The 22046-nt window shown below is 37.5% G+C and overlaps 1 long non-coding RNA gene across 1 annotated transcript; it reads left to right on the top strand.

Moving 5' to 3' along the window:
- Positions 1–618: 618 nt before the first annotated feature.
- On the top strand, positions 619–2082 carry LOC122145726. Its single transcript, XR_006160534.1, has 4 exons — positions 619–644; positions 726–805; positions 1244–1294; positions 1583–2082. It is a non-coding gene; the product is annotated as an uncharacterized LOC122145726 (long non-coding RNA).
- The last annotated feature ends 19964 nt before the right edge of the window (positions 2083–22046 follow it).

Raw genomic sequence — 22046 nt, 5'->3', positions numbered from 1 at the left:
TGGAGACAGTGTTAAATAACTTTTCTTGTTAGGAGGGTGGGGTTCTAGAAATCTATGTATGGTGTCTCCTGGGGACAGTGGATATACTGGGCTAATGCTGAAGACTGCAAGTATAGGCGGAAAGGGTGTCCTATATTGCTCCTATACAGGAGGAACTAGACACTCAACCACTGCCTCCTGACTCCAGGTCCTTCTCCAGTATGCCAAAGGAAATGTGCCACTCCTTTCACACCAGCTATCCATTGCAAATCCTAGCGCTGCGTGTTGAAACATGTAAGCCTTCAGATACTTATCCACAGGAGGTATGTACAGACCCATTGTATGAAAAATGTTGGGAGAACATTAAGCTTGAATACAATGTCTTAAGAGAACAAAGAGGAGGCTCACTATTACAGTTGGATTTGGTCATAACTTGTATAGTGGCCAGTTCCACCTGGTGTGATGTGGATTTTTTTAAGGTAGTTAAGCTATATTTGCAATGAGGCTGTGTCAATTAATGAACAGTTTATGCAAAAACATCATCTGAAGAGCGATGAGTAACAACAGATATATGCAATCATGTCACAATTTCTTTTTCAATTTTGTTATTCCTCCTGACAGCCTACGCTTTTACCCAAATTTTTTGTGTGTCTTCAAAGACAGAGGTATGTTGTGATGTGTTGAGTGTTTATTTTTGAGGTATTATTGTCTCCACCTTTTTATGTTAAACATTTAAGTGATTCCAGTTGCAGACCGTGTGCCCAATCTGTGGCCATAATTTTCCTCCCAATGACCTGGAGGCACATGCAAGCGAGTGTGAAGAGAGGTAACAGAATCTTAGCACAATTTAGTCAATATAAAAATATGTCAAGATACTGTAGCATTTTAGTTAAAGATATCCCTCCAAGCATCTGTCTTCTCACCAATGGATTAATGTATTGACCAGTTGGATTTAATACTTTTAAACTGACTGAGCTGTTACCATAATGGCTGACTGTGCTGTTTGTGATATACATTTACTTTCAACAGTACACAAGTTTTTTATTTATTTATTTTTTTTTTTTGGTTGTCACTGTTGCCATATGATTTTTATTGATCAGTTAGTCCTGACCATAACAAAATTACTTTCTCTCAAAAAGTCCACCTTTTAACTTAAACTTTTATATGTGGCTTCTGTACTGAGTTTATTGTACACATTTTTACATTTAAGGTCAGAGGGTATGGGTTTCACTCTCAACTTCATACTTGTGTTTTGTCATTTCAGCAAAGCTGACTTCATTCCTTCAACTTCAAAACAAAAGATGAACATTTCTAGGTTTGTATGCTTCTATAGTCTCATTCAAAAGTGAATAACCTAAGGCTCTCAAACTTTTAGGGCCAAGTACCTCATATCATGTCAAAGAATCCAGGGATCACCTGTAAGCTATGACCCTACAGAAGCAACGAAAAAGTAAATGGCACAAATATGCAAATACTAACACATAATAGAGAAAGAATAAATCACGTACATACACCACAGTTTGACAACCTCTAACCTAAAGGAATTAAACAGACAATATACGCTATCCAGAATCACACTGCCTAACATTTATTTCTTCCTCAGCCTTGATGATGTCCTGCAGGCCATCTCTGCTGCTGTTAACAACAACGAAGAATTTCCTCTCACTGTATCAAGATCCCATGTGGTGGACCGGGGCCTTGCTCAATGGAAGCGACAAAAGAAGGCATTGCCTACCAGTCGGTTAAAAATCAGGTTCATAGGGGAGGCGGGCCTTGATACAGGGGCACTACGCAAGGAGTTCCTCACAGGTACACATATATTTGAACAAGAAAAGCACTTGGAAAGCACAGACCTCAGCCAAGCAACTCGGATTTCCCGGCATTGTATTATTTTATCCACTTTTCTTCAACCGATCACCAACAAAATTGAATCATCTGTTCCTTTTCCCATTATCGACATTTCCTGAAAGTTTCGTTGAAATCTGTTTATAACTTTGAGTTATTTTGCTAACAAACAAACAGAAAAACAAACTCCATCAAAACCATAACCTCCTTGGCAGAGATAAATATGATTTAAATTATTTTTTTTTAAATTGCAATAGAAGTGACAGTTACATGAATGGAGTGATTCTTTGTGTTCAGAAGCTGTTTGAGGGTGACCAGACTGGAAAATTCATACATTTCAGTCTATAACCCTTACACACCTTTTTATATTTTCATTATGCGTAAGCTAGTGGCTATAGATTTTAATACTGGTCCTCTCCTACACACCTGTCTGCCTCTGTAGGTGTGCATACTTTTTTATTGTTTTATGTTCAGTAGGCTAAATGTTGTGGCTTGTGATCTTAACACAGTATTATGCATATATGTCCTCAGGACATTAATATGTTTCTACTAATTTATACGGTTTTCTTTCAGAAGTGCTGGTGAAATCTGGGCTGCAAGTCTGGCTCAAAGCGGACCACCACCCTGCTGCCTCAAACTTTGGTGCTACAAGTACTTGTGTGATGAGGGGGATACAGATTCAGCACATTTCCAAAGAGGATGTCTCTGATGCTGAGTATATATCACTTCTCTCCCAGGTAAGGGGTCTTAAGGGTTTTAGTGCTGTAAAATGTTTGGCAACACATATTATTCAGTGTTTTTTTTCTGTGTGTGTAAGAGATTCAATGGAACAATTAATTTTTAAAAAAGCTAATAAATTCCAAGGAACAAAAATTCTTCGGTATAATTGTTTTTTCACTATGCTAATCATTGTCAAGGATGTTAATATTCATGTTTTGATTTTTTACATTTCACTTCATATTGATATTATTTTTTCATTCTATATTTTAGTGCTGTTGTTCTTCATGCCATACTTCGGCTGCTGCCCCTTCTCTCCCAGCTACGTGAAGGTCTGAAACTTTATGGTCTCGCTGATCTAATGAACCAATACACAAACATCTGCCAACCACTCTTTGTCCCCAGGATGCAGGTGAAGGTGAGTTAATAAATGTAGGCTTTAGTAGGGTATGTACGTGGGGTCACTGGACAATAGTAATGAAGATCCAAGTCCTAAACTTGGCTTATTTCAAGTACCAATCATGCCCTTTACTTTAACTTTGAAAAAAAGATTTGTGGGGTCACTGGACAATAGTAATGAAGATATTAAAGGTCTACGGTGCAGAATTTTCCTAAAAAACAATGTATAGTGTCATACAAAAGTAATCCTCCCCAATCATCCTTTATGACCCAAAACAAGTGTGAGGCGGTGTATTTATCTACAGAGATACTGCCTTCTGTCGGAATTTTCTGGTTTTCTTATTATTTTGCTGTGTTTGGGACATTTCTGTGTCAACCTTTGGGCAGTGGGTGTGTAGCCCCCAACCAAAAATAATTATGTTTTTACTCACTGCATCTCCTTCTCTCTCTCTTCTCTGCTGTGTGCTGCTCATCCTCTGTCAGTGTGTCTGTTTAGACTGACATAGTTTATTTCTCATTCATAGGGCTGGGCGAAATGACGAAATATATCGTCTGGACGATAGAAAATGTCTATCGTTTTATATAAGGCTCTATCGTTTACGCCACGATAAGGCGTTTACGGCAGAATTTTACGTCAAGATGCACCTCATGCCACGGCATGCCCATGCACGCTGCAATACATAAACAAACATGGAGGAAGACGGTAGTACACGCGGTTCAGACCAGGGTAATTCTCAACAAGATGACCAGCCAACCCAAACCAAGGAGCTTGTACCTAAAAGAGGGGCGACTTCTGTTGCATGGACGTGGTTTGGATATAAGAAGACCGACGTACACCAGACAACAGTTGTTTGTAAAGTTTGCCGGCTCCCAGTGCCAACAACGGATTCCAACACTACTAATTTATTTTATCACCTGCGCAAGAACCACAAAAAAGAATACAGAGAGAGTCAACGAGCAAAAACTGCAAAAGCAGCGTCGAGTGGTGGCGTAAGCGTATATATATATATATAGACACAGACGCTGCAACAGGCTTTTACGCGTGGCACACCATATAGCCATAGCTCCCAGCAGATGGAAGGAGATCACTTCTGCTGTTGCCAAGCATATCTGCAAAGATATCCTTCCAATCTACACGGTCGAGAAACGCGGGTTTTGTGAGTTGGTGCAAACACTCGATCCGAGATACGAAATGCCCAGCCGAAAACACATTACTAAAGTTGTGTTACCTGATTTATATGATGTATGTCGGGCCAAAGTGGAGGCAGAGATTCACAAGGGGATGTTCTATGCTACAACTGCAGATATGTGGTCGAGCCGAACGACACATCCATATATGAGCCTGACGGCACACTTTATCAACCAAGATTGGAACCTCTGCAGCCGCTGTTTACAGACAAGTTATTTCCCGGAAGGCCACACTGGAGAAATGCTAGCCAAATTGTGGGGACTGCAAGAGGATCGCCTTGTCTGTGTCACCACTGACAATGCCACCAACAACATCCTTGCCCTTCAGCTGAATGAAATGACACGCCTACAGTGTTTTGGCCACCGTCTTCATCTAGCTATTGGTGAGTGCTTAATCTCTAAATCGATATAAAAATAATACAAATATATTTCAGTACACAGTCAGTAATACCTTAGAGCAGTGGTTCCCAAACCTGTCCTGAAGGCAACCCAACACTCCGCTAGTTCTCCGCCTACGGACGTGAGCACTCTAAAGCGGCACTAAAATAATGTTTTAAAACTTTCACAGAAGAGACTTCAAACTGAAAGCACAAAGTCTGTCTTTAAATTTAATTTCGTTTTTTTATTAATTGTATCTTAATTTTTAATCGATGTTTCATCAACAAATTGTCTGGATTTAATAAGAAGTAGGCTAAATATAGGCTATTAGAAAATAGATAATCAGGACACGGAGGCGCTGGCGAACCTGGAGCTCGTCTCATAATGAACCGAAACTCAGCGTATGCCTATAAGGTAGCCTATTGCCTCACAGACCTGAGACATATAGATAGCTTGAAATGTCTACTTTTAGGCAGAACAAATTCAAAACTAAACAAAGCAGACTACGCTGCTAATGCAATTCGTATGAAATGTGCATTTCTCTCTGATGGCGCTGCGAAGATCGCCAGTCGTCAACTTCATCTGTCTAGCTGACAGACACTGACATAAAAAATAACTGTTTTATCGTATTAGTAAACAATTAAAATGTCTCCTGCTATATTTTACATATTGCCTGTTCCTTAAAAACACGGACAGTGGGTTTTTTGACTGTTGTTTTTTTTTTTTGAGCAGCTGCGGACAAATTCTTAAAACACACACACACACACAATATTAACACTCTGCGCTTGTTTTAAAAAGCTAATTTAACATATAAATAACAATTTTTAAATAGCCCGCTTAAAGTGTTTATTTACAAATAAATGACTAAATGCTAAAAATTCAAACATTTTAATGAACAAACATATGCATTGCATTTACAATTCTGTCCTACTCTGCCACTCCTCATTATGATGTATGTTTCTATAGAAAAATCCTGTCACTCGCACAAGTGCACCCAAATATTTTTCCATGTTCGCACGCCGAAATATTTACTCACATATGCGAGTGAAATGGGCGCACTGTAGCACAATTATAAAAACTATAGGAAGATGAAATCAAAGTTATGGAATACAAATGTCATAATCATAAGATACAATGTCTTTTTATGTGATAGAATTGCACAGTTTTAAAAAATTGTAACTGTGAGATGAAAATCCACATTATGCGATATATATAAAATAATTTATAAAATGTAATTAACTAATACATTTTACTAGTCCTGTAGTGTACACTGTCATGTTAAAAAGTACACAATCATACATTTACCTCTCCTTTATATACACAGAGAGGAGTGTGAAACTAAGGGAGGTGGAACGAGCAGTCGGCGTCTGCAAGAAGATTGTGGCTGCCTTCTCCAATTCATGGAAAAGAAGACAGGAGCTGGCCAAGGCTCAAGCAGATCAAAATCCACCCTTGCCGCCTCATCAGCTAATCACAGAAACCCCTACGAGGTGGGGCTCTATGCAAGCAATGGTTGAAAGGGTGATCGAGCAGGAGAAATCTCTCTCACAAGTTCTCCGTGCCGACAAAAAAACACGTCACCTGGTCCCAACTTGGCAGGATATGGACGTTCTGGAATCCATGAACAAGGCACTGAGTCCTCTCAAGGAGTTTACAGATGCCTTGTCTAGGGAGCTTTACCCAAGTGTTTCCTACTTGAAACCCGTCCTCCATCTGTTCAACAACCAGATACTCAAGCATCAGGATGGCGACACTGAGCTCACCACGACTATAAAAGAGGGCATACTAAAATACTTAAATGAAAAGTATGATGACCAGACAACCCAGGACCTGCTTGACATTGCTTCTCTCTTGTCGACCCTCGATTCAAAACAACACATCAAACAAGAGAGGGTGGATTACATCAAAACAAAGAGCTGCTGCAGAGCTACAGAAGCTGGTGGCTGAACAAACAGAGGCAGTCCCTCTATCAGCTCCATCAGTCACTGCCGTAGGTCAGGATGAGCAAGAGGAGGTTCCTGCTAAGAAGAAAAAGAAGAGTTTGAGCAGCTACTTTAAAACATCAGCAAAGCCAAGCCAAGTGGCTCCACTTTCAAACAGAGAGTCAATTGAAAAGGAGCTAAGCCTCTATCTCCTAATGGAAGCAGATTCAGACACAGAACCACTGGAATGGTGGAAGAGAAATTAGGTACATTTTCCCCTAGTGGCCAAGCTTGCGAGGAAATATTTATGTATCCCTGCCACAAGTTCCCCATCAGAGCGGGCTTTCAGTGCAAGTGGGAACATTGTGGTCATGCCAGAGGTCAGCACTGAAACCAGCAAGAGTTGACCAGCTTGTATTCCTCGCACCCAACCTGTAGAAGCCTTAGATTTGGCAAATCTTTATGTTTCTCATACCCATCCTACTTGAAGTTCTTTGGTTTACCTCTTAAATATTCTAATCATTGTGCAGCTACACTTTAAACTTAAAGGCTCCCTGTGTAGTATTTTGTAACCAACATTTATTTTAGGGGCTAGGACTGTAGGCCTGTATTATTTTTGTTTGCTGCTACCATTCAAACCTGAAAGGTTTTTTTTTTTCACTTGTTGGATTTTGTAAAAAATATATTGAGGCTGACTTTGTGGCTGTTGCACTTTAAACTTTGAAGTTTACGTTTGGTATTTTGCCCTGCACCATGCTCTTTAAACCTCAGAATTTTTCAGTTTGTTACTTTTTTATATCCAATAGGAATAGACAGGCCATTATCAATATTTGTGGTTGCTTTCTATTGCCTGCTCTATAAGAATACTACTTGGAAACATCTTTACACCTACATGATGCTGCAAGAGAAGTCTGGGTGGTGTTACTGTTAAAAGTTGGAATATGTTGAAATATTTTAATGGCAGGTGTTAACATTACCAACAGTCTTGCTTGAAAAAAAGGTTCTAAATAAAATACAAATTTAGTCCAAACTACCTTTATTTGTTTTGTATATCATTTCAAACTGCATTTCCACATTGCAATTTTGTATAGACTATTCATAAACTGAATTAACAGAAAAATTGCTATATCGTCTGTCAGTGTGTCTGTTTAGACTGACATAGTTTATTTCTCATTCATTTGTTCTCACCAGCACCGCTTTATCTACTCTGTCAGTGTGTCTGTTTAGACTGACATAGTTTATTTCTCATTCATTTGTTCTCACCAGCACCGCTTGCTCTATTCATTAACTCTCTTTCTCACTCGGCCACCACTGCTCTCTCTTTCTGGATAAACTCATAACGATACATTGTTTCTCTCACCAGGCTGATGCTGACTTTGTCTTTGCGGCTTGCCAGCCTGAGTTCAGTGAGAATACCTACAACAAATAACAAGCAAAAATCATTAAGTTGAACCATCTACAGGACTTCTTGCAAGAGGTGGAAGCATGTAATTCCTCATTTAGTTTTCTTCTTGTAAACTCTGTTTACTTAGTTTCTCTGTCTTACACATTTCATGAAGTTTTCATGTAGATTCATGTACATTATCATTGTAAGTGCACTTATGTAAGATATTAGATTTCCAAATTCTACCTCTGTGCTGGTACAGGTACACCAAATATTCAAATTACATGATTGTTTGCTTTCGGTCTCTGAAAAGGTGAACATCCAGAGGTGGGTGACACAGTAGACTATCCAGGTCACCTGTCCCCCAGTACGTTTCTCCAGTGGCTCACAGGACAGGGACACATTCCTGTCTTACCAGAAGAGAAGAGAAACTTCAGAGTCTTTGTGCAGTTTAATCACACCTGTGACATCCAGTATGGTTCACATACAGTTTGCTACCCAACAGTCACTGCATGTAGTAATACAATCCACCTGCCTGTTAAGCATATGCAAACTTCTACTGAGTTCAAACAAGTAGGTAATTTGATAATCATTGCAAAAGGAATAATTCACCTCTGGTTGTGCATGCTTTTTCCACTTATAAATGCAGTGCTAATTAGACTGCTGAATGATTTTCTTTCATGGTTCAAGTACAATGCATATACATTCAGACTCAAATATTAATAGATAAGATATTTGTGCAGTCTTTTATTTCATTTTTTGTGAAATCCAGTTTGTATCTGTTAACCCAATTCATTGTTCATGGGTGTAATGTTACACTTCAAAAAGCATTTCCATATGGGCATCGCACCATTACAATGTTTGTCAGAGAAGATGTCCTTCACTGCGTTCTTTCCCGCTTCCCTGTGGTTGTGTCAGCTGGACAGAAGCCCGATAAATACAAAATCTTTGGAAGCAAAATACAACATTTTGTGTCATTTTTTTGGTTTCAATTACTTTGTTGTGAATGGAAGGTGGACTATAAGGTGTCTGGATACATGGGGTCCTAGACTGGACTTGAGCAATCATGAATCATCATGAATTATTAAAAGCCTTTTAGTCCTCTGATTGGCACAGACATGAGGTGTCTCATGGGTCAATCAAACTTTGTAAAAGAATAGCCCAAACAGCAATTCAACTGGAGTAAATATCACACTGAAGTGTACACCAACAATAACAAGACATGTCATGTACCTACTTGGATCTTGAGGGAATTGATAATCATTGCAAAAGGAATAATTCACCTCTGGTTGTGCTGTAACTTTTCCACTTATAAATCCTCCATGTCCTGTGCCTCTCACAGTGAACATCATCTGGGCAATGCTGACATTTTCAACACCCTGGTCACCTCTTACCCTGTAACACATCAGATTTTGAAATTAGTATCCATCCAACTGAATCAACAAAACTTTACTAAAAATACTGGATCATTTCCTCACACAGGTTCATGAAAACTAAATACAGCATTGAATAAATCCTGATAATTTCATGTTTCATTAACGGCTGACAAAATCATTCATATTGCTTAAACGATACTACGAGAACAGCATTACTCACTTGTAAGGCCATCCAAATCTCCTCACTCCATCCAGAAAAAACTGAAGCGCAGTACTCGCTGTGTTGTTGGACCCAGCATTGAGGTACATGATCTAAAGGGTGGAAAACGGACATGAGTAATACTAATAATTGTTATGGGATGGTTGTCATAACATGGACACCCTACGTAAAAATTATGGATTATGGACATATTTTCATGAGTATGTACTTTTTTACAGTAGGAAACTTACCTTCCTCGAGTAGCCATCAATGCCACTGAATATCACTATGTTATATCTGGTGAAAAAAAGGACATGGTTTAATTATAAAGAAAGAAGCAGAGGATAATTACCCACAAAAAATAATGCCAGTGATAACTATTTTAAGTCCTGCTATATTCAAATGTAATAAACACACCTAATGAGTTTATGATTGGTGTCTATGTGCTGCAGAAAATGTGGGGCTTGAACACAGTATTTTCGCCGAACAACACAGCCCATACTTGTCATTCTTGACAAGATGCCTTCTGTATCAACTCTATGCATAGTGACCTTGAGTCTGGTCCATTGTACATGGTGGCCCTCTGCTTCAAGACACCCCATGACAATCTGGTATCCAGCATGAGGTAGTCTAGATTTGATGGCTCTGACTTCATTATCCAGAGCATCATCAGTCATTGGTGGAATACAGGCTCCTAACCGACATGTTGTACTCCTGCATCCTCCTGTATATGGTTCTTCTTGAGACTCCAAGAATGTCTGCTACACATGTGGCAGGTAGACCTAGATGAAGAAGACTTTGGAGGTGGTCCTCTGTGACCTGTAATCTAAAACGTCCATGGGGACCTATACTCCTCACCACAGATATTGAGGGGGGAGGTTTATTCCACAGGTCTAACAAACTGCTCAGTTGATGGAGGGCTTCACAGATATCATTAGGCAGAGCTACATTTTCCATTGCATTTATGAAGGCCCTCTCTTGGGTCACTATGTATTCCAAATAATCAAGATCAAGAGGGTTGTTGTTGAGGGCACACTGCAGTCTTTCCCTCAGTCTGGCTAAGCACTCCTGAATGACAATGTTCTGCAAAAGCAATGTAATGAATTGTTAACATATACCATCTAGTAATGCAACCCATTTCATTAGCTGGAGCTTTTCTTTTCTGATATCACTGAGAATCACTGTCATACTATGTATTAGATGACATCATGTCATACATTAATAATAGGGTTACTATTAATATTATTTATTGTGGTACTAATAATATTCCAAATAGGATATGTGTGCTATAGAGATGTAGTTGGTAACATAATAATCTAGAAGTAGTAAAGGTTGAAAGTAGTAGGAACTTTTCCTTGCAAAGAAATGTAATTTTTTTATCATAAACAGATTCAATTATCACTGATTGCTATGGATTTCATGTCAAGTTGATATCAAATGTGATGGAGGCGATGGATGAGGAACCACCAAAATTAAGGAATAGTAGCAAACCAGTTGTATTTGTTATTGTGACTACAAGCAAACTAGTTATGAATGTTACAATATTGCCAGATATGTTTCCTATACCATGGCAACAGTAAAAACTAATTTGTAACTGGTTGGATTGTGCCAATAATCACACCTTGCTAAACTTTGTGCAGATCACAGCATAAGTTGGTCAAAAATGAATCTCCAAAAGAACAGCTGGGTTGTTTTAAGTCACAGGTGGGAATGGCAAGTTAGCTAACACGATGCCTTCTATTTCTAGATCTTCTGACTAAGTTTACTGGTACTTATCTGAGCTAACAACATGATCACTGTCACTAGATATGAAGAAATCATTGAATTTCACTCGGTGCTATTCACTGGCAGTAAAAAAAAGGGTCGTTATTGTACGCACTGCTATTTGTAGACTAGCTCCAGCGTTCCTTGCTGCATTGCTAAAATAAGAACTGAAACAATGCTAATGTGCTAGTCATAGATATAGATCAATGGTGCTAGCTAGTCGTCTAATGTAATTGTAAACATGATTTGTGTATGCTCGCGGACTAAACGGAACGTTTCTACAAAATAGCTATAACATTAACAACAGTTAAACAAAAGATCGTTAGATCGTAAAAAAATAAATTGTCATTAATATATTTGTCCCAGCCGAATCCATGGTGGTCAAGCCAGTCGGCAAGGCACGCACTTCTTCCTTGTTTCATGGCCGGTACGTACTATGCTCCAGAACGTAGGTGCTGATTGGCCCAAGAGGAGTCCTGTGCGCCAATGAACACTATCTATCGACCTGTGCTCGATTGCTCTTCCTTCATCCTCCAACTACCCGGATGTCTGTCTCAGTAACTTGAAATTGAATTTGAGAACTGAATCTGAATTGTGAGAAGTGAATGTGAAGATATATAGAGAGTTTAATTTTCAGTGAGGATCAAAACTTCAGTTCCAAACGAATAAATTCAGTTCCAAATGATACAATTCAGATTCAGTTTTTCAATGCAATGATTCAAATTAAACAATACAATTTCAAATTATGTTATTCAAATTCAGTTTTTCAATGCAATTATTCAAGTTTAGCAATTCAAATTCAAATATAAATGATTGAAATTCAGTTTCTGGTGGCACATATTTCAGCCCATACCAGACGGGCTGGTCTGAGTATTTCAAGAAAGTACTTTGAGCGCATGAAAATAAATTTTGCATTTAAAATAAATTTTTGGATGTGTGCAGACCTTCTCTTTTGCGCGTGCAACGTTTCATTAGCTTGGTCCCCTGATGCCCGCCCTCAGTGCTCTCTAAATGCCAACGGCTCGCTTGCTTAACACAACCCAGCGTTACAATCTGCCATAATTCCAACCAATCAGAGACGAAGCTGCTAAATTCTGTTTGGCTGCTTTAACAACCAATCACATTCCTTGCATTGCTGATGACAGCGGAAGAGGAAAAATACAGTGCGTGCATAACTATTATGCAAGTTGATATTCTGATCATACTTTTTCCAAGCACAATTTACCAGTTATCTTAATAACTACTATTAGTCTTGTATTTAATCATTTCTAACTGATACATAATTGTTCATTAAGGCTGGAAGTGAAAAACAATTTATATTCAGGTGTGCATTATTATTAAGCCGGTTTTCTTTTACAGATAAAATCTTGCAATGGACTAAACATGAACGCCCAAAACTTACTGCTAGATTCTGGAAGATAAATTCTTCAAACATTGGTACAAGAGGATGTGGTGCTGGTCCTTCAAGAGTCACTCTCAACTTACCTGTCTATAAAGCCTGTAAACAATCAGTTTTCAAGTATTTTACTACACTTAAGTATGTGATTCTTATTACGTAGGGGTCATTTTTTAGGATTCTTTACCTAACCCTTGTACTTCTGGAGGCTCCAGGTAGGTTGCAGTTCTGGAAAACGGTGGTGAAACAGATGAAACAATGGCGCTAGAGACTAAATGTTCCTGGTGATTTCACACCTAATTCTTCCTCTTAGTTCCTAATTCTTTTGCAGTTAACATGCATCTTTTCTTCTCACATGTTTCTGTCTGACCCTGCTGACCCACTAAGCATTTTGCTGTCCAGTGGTAATGCCTTAACTTTGCAATTTCTATTATTGCATTAGTTTTGAATATTTCTCATGGGCATTTAATAATTTTTGACTTTCAGTCTGAGCTAAACCTCTTTTTTGGCTCATTTTATCTGTAAAAGAAAACCTGCTTAATAATTATGCACACGTTAGTGAACGAATTTTCACTTCCAGCCTTAATGAACAACTATATATCAGTTAGAAATTATTAAATACAATATTAATAGTAGTTATTACGATAATTGGTAAATTGTGCTTAGAAAAAGTATGATCAGAATATCAACTTGCATAATAATTATGCACACACTTTTTTTTCCTCTTCCGCTGTTGTCGGTAATGAAGGGAATGTTGTGATTGGTTGTCAAAGCAGCCAATCAGAATTTAGCAGCCTATTCTCTGATTGGCTGGAATTATGGCATATTGTAATGCTGGGTTGTGTTGAGCAAGTGAGCCATTGGCATTTAGAGAGTAGTGATGGAAAGTTCGGATCATTTTACAGACTCGGAACTTTGAGTCTCTTTAGGAAAATGAACAAATCTTTTTTTTGAGTCATTTTGTTCATTTTATCAAAATATAATTAAAATGTTATGTGTTACTTCCCTAACATGTCTACTAGTACTTACGCAAACGCTGACTACACTACAAACAACACAAAACTATAAAGTGTAAGAAATTATAGTCTGCCTCAACCCAGCTTCCACTCCACAATATGTTTCATCATGCTCATTTCCCAAAATGGCTTAATTATTATAGAAAACAAGAAAGACAAGAGTTATGTTGTTTGAAGACCATTTGGGATGATCACATCCTGAGCAAATGGTGACCAATTGTAAAATGGGACAGGTGTGGGACACTGACAACCACCTCAGACAAAGGGGTGTCAGAACTTAATTAACATACAGACCACATCTGTTACAACAGAAGCAACTTAATTTACAGATGGTAGACAACCAAAATGGGTACTACGGCCGCGCGTACCGCCGCCGCAGGGCCGCGGCGTTAACTGCAAGTCAGTCGCGTGTTAAATTCATTCGCGAAACTACCGCCAGGTGGCGCAAAAGGGACGGATTGCGAACTGAATGTAATTGTAAAATGAGATAAAAGGAGGAGGTAAAACAACAATAACATGATATAACATGGTACCATCTTTAAAAACCATTAAAAAATGTACAGTGAGTTAATTTCAAAATGTAGGATAGTCTTAGGCTACAGTCTACTCATCAAAAATTAAAAGAAGACCTTTACACAAGGATCTTATGCTTGCTGTTGTTATTAAACAGTCATTAAATATAAGGCCTATATATATATACGGATAAAAAGCTAAATGTTTTCATTTCGGTTCATTCTTGGTTTAAAGAAAGTCCTTCAGGTTCCATTTGCAGATCGAAATGAGAACGGTCCAGCATTTAGCAATAATTATAATTAATTCTGTTATTATTCTTGATTTTTCAAACTGCTAACACTTTGCATTTTTGAATTATACCTTTACTGTGTGACCAAAAATTAGCATATTTTCTGTTTCAGCTGTTTGATCGCGCTGGTGCCTCACGCACATTCATTGGAAACAGTAGCCGTTCACCGTGCCATCCGGCGCGAGCAGCGGTCCACTTTGGCATATTTTTGTTAATTATGATTTTTTTTCCGTCTATACTGAAACACGCGTGAACTACAAAGCCTATTTTTCCTAATGAATAATAGTTAAGCTTGAAATAGGCAACATCACGAACATGGAAACGTTTGGATTTCTCCCGAATGAGAGCCCAAACTTACCTTATGGTTCGCTTTAAATTATTATTCATTTATTTTTTTTGTTTGTTTATAGCTAAGCGTATATTATTATATACTGCAATTTTATTTATCCATTAGAATTATATATTTGTAATTATTGTTCTGTTCTGATAAATTTGTTAAATTTAAAGGATTTGTTGTAAAGTGAAGAGAACTAAAAATATCCTATTGGCACATTATAACATTATTAGGCCAGCCGTTATTATTTCTGAATGTAATAAAATGCAACTTATACATGACTTATATATTTTTTTTTCCTCTCACAAACTTAATTTATTTTTTAGCCTGTTTTAAAAAATAAATAGCTAAATAAATAAATAAAATAAAATAACATGCAGCAAACGAAAATAAGCGATAATCGGTTAAAATTTGTTACTGTGGGGTAATTATAATTATTATATACTTAGGAACAGAGTCTTGGCCTTATCTAGGCTATCCAGGGTTTTTTATTTTTTTTATTTTCATTGCATCTGAAAAGACTTTGTGCAGCACATTCACTTCGCACGCTCAACCTGCCTCGCGCGTTGCTCAGCTGTGGACGATTTAAAAATGTTTGATATAAAGGTTGATGTCCCATTTTATACAGGAGTTGTTCATTAAAAAAAAAAAATCTAATTATATTGTCGAATAATTATAAATTATTTCTATGAATTAATAATATGTTATCAGGTTTTAATTGCTTAAATTATTTCTATGAATTAATAATATGTTATCATGTTTATTCTTGTAGAAAATAAGTGTTTATTCTTTAAGAAAATAAGGGAAAAAGTAAGGGACGATCCAAATATTATTCATATTTGTTTTGCTTCACCTATTTATGTAAGCTACAATTATTCAAAAAAAAAAAAAAAAAAAAAAAAAAAAAAAAAAAAACATAATGTAATTAAAAGTGCCATCGACCTGAGTAAATTTTACCATTATAGAATTGTGACTTTAAAGGTTAGTGATTTAGGAGGTGAAAATACTGTGAAATTACAAATGTTATGGGATTTTAAAGCATAACAACTGAAGGTCTATGAAACGTTAGCCAATAGTAAAGCATTTTTTTTAATCAAAGTTTTGAACTAAAATATTATTTCAACCATATAGCCTGTGAATAAATAAAAAAACATACTTTTCAATGAAAGAACACTGAGAGTTTGCTTCTGGTGTTTGGATTTGTACTTCAATATATTGAGCTCCAAGTTTAGGAATAGCCAACACGGGTTTGTTTTCTCTCTCTCTCTCTCTCTCTCTCTCTCTCTTTCTCTCCATTTAACTCTCTATATAACAGCATTAACTTACAATGAAATACATCTTCCTTCAGGTAGACTGAATGTTTTTCTGTCTTGCTAAATGTTGGGCTCATGATCAGTAAGTTGTATTGGCTCAAACTGATTTAGTTAAATCAAAACTTGCGGACTTTGAAGCTGGGTGCAGTTAGCGCGAGTCCCGCGCGCTGTGAAGCGGGAGCAGCTGATGGAGGACTCCGCTTGGTCTTAAAGCCTTCCGCAAACGCTACGTTCACAAATAACAATGATTTTCGTAAAATAATGATTAATTATCAATTGATAATTTGTTATTATTATGGTCTTGTGAAAACAATAATATGGGCTGCGGGAAAATAATGAATAAAAAGAGTAGGGCTGCTGTGAGTGCAGTTTCAACGCAGTAACATGAGAACACACCTTTCCTCGCAGCCAAAAAACAGACCGAGCTCAGTTCAGCTGGAGGGGGCTGGGGGGGGGGGGGGCGTAGCTCTGTATAGCTTGTGGGGGTTGATAGAAATGTGTGAATCTCTTGGTCTTTCATATGGACAGTGTCTTATGAGGGTATCAAACTTACATAACAGGTTTAGATAGGACTCGTCATTTTGGTTTTAGGGCAACTTTGAAGAAAGGTTTTGATCCACTTCAAATGTTGACTACTGTATAGCGCAATATAGTTTATTGCCTATTATAACTTCACAGGAAGTTGCCTTAACTCAAAAAAAAAAAAAAAATTCGCAAACTGTTGCGTTAATTTTATTTTGTTTCGTCTAAACAATATTCTTTTTTTAGACTATGAAATATAAATTCTCACAGAATGTAGCCTTTTCATAACCCATATATTGAACCATCTCTTTATGTTTTTCTAAATCCCAAACAGAGTCCAGACATGAGTATGATCCGTCTATGATGTTTTATAGGCTTTTTTAGATTTGGGAATACACATGCGTTACAGACATGACCAGTGGCGGAGTGGGACAGTAAATCAGGCCGGGAATTCGACTCCACCCCAGGCCACCTCTGTTGCTGCAGTCACCACCACCCAGTTCATGTGTCCACCAGACTGCTAAACTTGTAGGCTAACCCTGTTAGTTGATGTAACAGGTAGACTACCATACATAATATGAATGGATAAATAAATAAATAAACCCTCAAAAACTCACTAGGAATACACCATCTATATCATCTTTCCCTGAATCCCTCTCTCTCTCACTCTGCACATCTAGTTTCTCTGCTATATGAAATAAGCACTTTCAATAATCTATATTAATTGTGCAGCCATCAATTGTATGTCCCCATGATCACAGTCCTACTACTGATGATCTTATAAATCATAAAAGCACATATTGTTCTAAGAGTATAGCCAGCATGTTTAATTTTGCTTATAGCGTAAACTTTACCGGAAGGTTCCTGCTCTGACTCAAAAGCTGAACTGTCCACCCCCTCTTGTTCAACAGCAGGAGCACTTGGAGCACTAGTGCTACTGTTGCTTACTTCGTCACCTTCAAAATAAATAAATAAACATTGTAGACTAGACTACATATTGTAGGCTAGAAATGGAAAATCAAAATTTCTGGTCAAATTTGGCACTAAAAAAAATTCCTGTGTCCCCATATGTAAAACAGTGTGCTAGTTTGTCATAAAGATGCTCTTTTTAAAACTTCTATCATTATATATATTTGTAATTTTTTTTAGAATAGTTTTTATCTATTGTAAGTCTCTTTGGATGAAAGCGTCCGTCTGCCAAATGATTACGTAAATATATGGGGTGGAACAGTTCAACTTTTCACACGGTTCGGTTTGTTTCACGGTTTTAGAGTCACTGTTTCGCTACCGTTGTATGTGCTATGTTTATGGAAAAACTATACTTTCAAAAAATATATATTTTATCATATTATTAAGAATATTCTAACTACAAGCAACAGCACAAATAAATACAATAGAGTAAAGCTACAAATAAAATAAACTGACTTTCAGGGTTTTTTAGGTAGGTATAGCATAGTTTTTAGGTACATAAATTGAATAAAGTAATCAAATGTAAAACAGCATTACACTTTGGACTACAAATTAAAGATAAATCTTTATTAAAGTTACAAAAGCTTTTCAATCAAGAGCAGTGAGTGATTTCTTTGTTGTTGCTGTTCGATTTATATAAAGACTGTCACTTTAAAAGAATGCACTGATCCAGTGTTCGTATTCGTATTGAACAAGAGTGAATGGTTTGGCCACAGGGTTTTTTTTCATCGCTGTTGTTGTAATGTCTGGCATAGGTGTCATTTACACTGGGGACGCTGGGGACATGTCCCCACCACTTTTTGAAATGGCTGATTTTGTCCCCACCACTTTTTGAAAGCATTTGGTTAAAATGTTCTAAAAAATCAAACGAGACAAAAATGTTAAAGGTTTATTTGCACAAAATAAAACATGCAATGCAGTTTCGATTCAGAAAGAAACAATGTACATTGTCCAAAAAAAGTAACTTAAACAAAATAAACTATTACTGATTCTGAAATGACCCAAAAACATGCATGCGCCGATCAGTAACTTGAACTAATTCTTGACACAGTTTCTTCTTGTCCAAGTTATACATTGTCTCTCTGTGAACATGACAAACAGCCACACTGTTGAGTCGGGTTTGTGACATTGAAGAGCGCAGCCAGGTCTTCAGGCGTCTCAAGGCACTGAAGCTTCTCTCTGCTTCAGCAGATGAGGCAGGAGCAATGAGCAACAAACGCAGAAGTCACTTCTGAGCAGGTTTTGTAGGTGTAATTGGCAGTGAAACATGGCCAAAAAAATGTTAACCCGAGACCTAATCCTTACAGTAGGCTACACTTTCAACAGTGGCGCCCCTAGAAAATTTTAATAGGGGTGGCCAGATGAGGCCACAGTAAATCTTGGGGTGGCACACACAAAAAAAAAAAAATTAAGGGTTTCAATAATGACAAAAAAATTATATCTCTGCGATTTCTGGGATTTTATCGATAACGATAAATAGACAATATTTTTCTGAGTGTGTCATTGTGCTGATATCTTATTTCTAATTGTGCTGACAGCTGACTCCTGAATTTTTTATTTTTACCTTTACACCATTTTTTTTTCTAAAAGTGTGTCCCATCTTTTAGGTCAAATACTTGCATTTGGGGTTTTACCAAGCAAATGCAATCAGTAGCAACAAAATTGATCTTGATCTTTGCAATGCAGTGAAAACACAGAAGGTGCATCAGAAGTGTCATTTAGATGTTTTACACACTGTTTAATGCAGCTCTGTGGGACACGGAATACTTTAACCTGCAGTTACAAATGAATAAATAATGTTTTGATATTTTAAACATAAAACATTAAAACTAATGTTTGAAATTATTTAAAAAATGAAAAGTTACCTTAAATGTGAAATTAAAACAGCCAGTATGTGTCAGCAAGTCACTGTTAATAAGTGAGTCATTGAGATTGAACTGAATCATTTAAAAACGCTTGATTCATTCAGGAACGAAACACTGTCGTGTTGCTCATACGCAAAACAGTGGCTGTGTTTGGAATGATTTTTGTTTTTAGAAATAGAGCAAAAAAAAAGGGAGTATGTTGTCAAAACGTACAACATTACGTACAATATTGTTTAATTAACTGTTGTATAAAATCAATATCACATTTGTAGTTATGCTGACTTTTGGAGAAAAACGTCACTCTTCGTGTGATAGTAACTCTATGGCTAAAAATAGATGCAGAAATATTTTTTATAGTCTCAATAAAAAATGTTTACTAAACTTGGGCTATTGTTGTTTACTTCAACAAAAATCAACCCTTTCACGCATAAGTTACAAATATTTTAACTGACCCCTTGTTTCCATGGCGACGCGTCAGGATTGTCACGTGACACACCGCACCGCGGCCACAATAACTAACAGATGTATCGCCATTCGTTTTATTTCGTTTTTCATTTTTTATAAAAAAATATTCACAACCATTGACACGCTTACCATGTCAACTATTTGATATTCCGATTCTTCGTGTAAAAACCTTTATGAATTATCTTGATCTAACGAGATGAGCGCTGCAGTTCAGAGTCCTGTCAGCCGGGTTTAACGTACAGTCAACTGTCTCTGGTACAGCACTTGAATTCCCCAGTTTCTCCCGAAATACATGAAAGTAAGTGGCTGTTGAACTGTGAGAACAGAGTAAACTTTATTGTTCTGCTATGTGTGTCTGATATATGAATAAAACACATAGGCAAATTACATTTGAATATATAGATAGTAATTTTACTGCTTCCATAGACATCAGTGTGTATTTTACAAACTACCAATGTATTGTTTTACTAGTGATTATGTATATTTAAATGTATGAAACCTAAAATAAACATTATGTGGTTGAAAACTCTGCATATTAGTTATATGATAATTGTTGATATATGATAAGCGCTGAGCGCGTCCGTCTCTGGCTCAGCGCCAGCCAACGAGCGAAAGCAGTTTGAATCTGGCAGTTCTGTGACGCCACTCAACATTCTAAATCATACTCTCAGGGGCACAGAAATAAAAATCCAATATATGTGTCATAATGCTCAAAATGTTAAAATGTAATTTACATTTTAAATTATTTTCGTTAAAAAAATATCTGCCGACATTCGGACTACCAACCAATCAGCAAACAGCAGCTGACTGTGACCCCAGCAGCTCCCCAGAGATCTTTGCCGCCTATACAAACAGATAATTTTTGATTGCACATTGCTAGCTAGCAATATGTCACAGAGCTCCCTTCTTAAATTTTTTTTGAAAAAAAAAAACCTCGCCTTGATGGACAGCCGACACAAGGCCTAACGTTACACCTGATGAGGATGTTTCTCCGTCCCTGGCAGCCCTATGAGACAATGAGACATAGTACAACCTGATTGCTCTCATCATGCTGATCACAAACAATATCATACATTAAGACTCTGCCCATTACAGTAGAAGCCATTTTGAAAAGTACAGTGTTCCGTTTTTTTTTTTTCGCTCAAATGATCTTCGGGGCGAGCCGCATAAAGTATTGTCCCCGATTTCTGATGTTTTGTTCTTCAGGCTCTGCACTGCTCTTGGTGCTTAAATGCTTGCTGCGCTGCTGTACTTGATGTGCACCTGGTTATGTGGGGCATGGTTATGGTTAGGGTTAATAATTTTGCACGCTGCTTGCAGCTATATTATTTTATATAGTTTTATGGTTATGTGGGGCATGGTTATGGTTAGGGTTAATAATTTTGCACAGTAATCTGACAATAAATGTGGCACACCCAGATTTTTATATGCACGCCCAGAGTCTCTTTTCTGGCTACACTACTGATAGTAACTATATGAAATTATATAGATCTATAAATTGTCTGCCCCATATATCTTGAAAAATGAGATCATTCTAAATTTCCAGTGAAAGAACGCACTGAAAATGCGTATGCGAACTAGACTCTAGACCATCACGTAATGTATGCGCGCACCCCTGGCCACCCCCTTTGGGGCGCCCCTGACTATCAACTACAGCTAAGCAACAGTCTACAACGTGGTTTAGGAAAACTGTTATTGTTCATTAGATAATAGAGGTAATCAGCAGGCCTACTGTTAAATCATAATCTAACGTTGATTAGATGGACTGATTAACTAGCTGGACAGCTAGAATAGCTAGTTTTGCAAACATATTTCTTATTGCTGGATTTTACAGTAGGCCTCCATAATAAGATCATCACTTACAGTACAGCGGTGTTTGCTAAAGTAGTTTCTAATGTCTCCTCCCTTCTTCTTCTTGGGCATTGTGAGTTTGGGTTGCTGTAAATTAGACTACTGCAGTCGATCACACCGGTGTGATTAGAACGGTCAGTGCATGACGTCATCAACTGCTGAATTCAAATGTGCTTTTACGCGTTGGCTGGGGCTGAGTATTTCGGGAGAAGTGTTGTAAATCCAACAGACCCGATTCTCTGAACTGCGTCTGCGGCACAAATCGCGCATACAGCTCAACTAACGCGATCGTTATAAAGGTGTTTAAACAGCAAAACACTTCAACTTGCATATATTTGACAATCGGAATATCAGTTATTTCA

The sequence above is a fragment of the Cyprinus carpio genome, chromosome A7, assembly GCF_018340385.1.
Source record: "Cyprinus carpio isolate SPL01 chromosome A7, ASM1834038v1, whole genome shotgun sequence".
Taxonomy (NCBI): Eukaryota; Metazoa; Chordata; class Actinopteri; order Cypriniformes; family Cyprinidae; genus Cyprinus; species Cyprinus carpio.
This window is presented reverse-complemented; position numbering and strand designations above follow the sequence as displayed.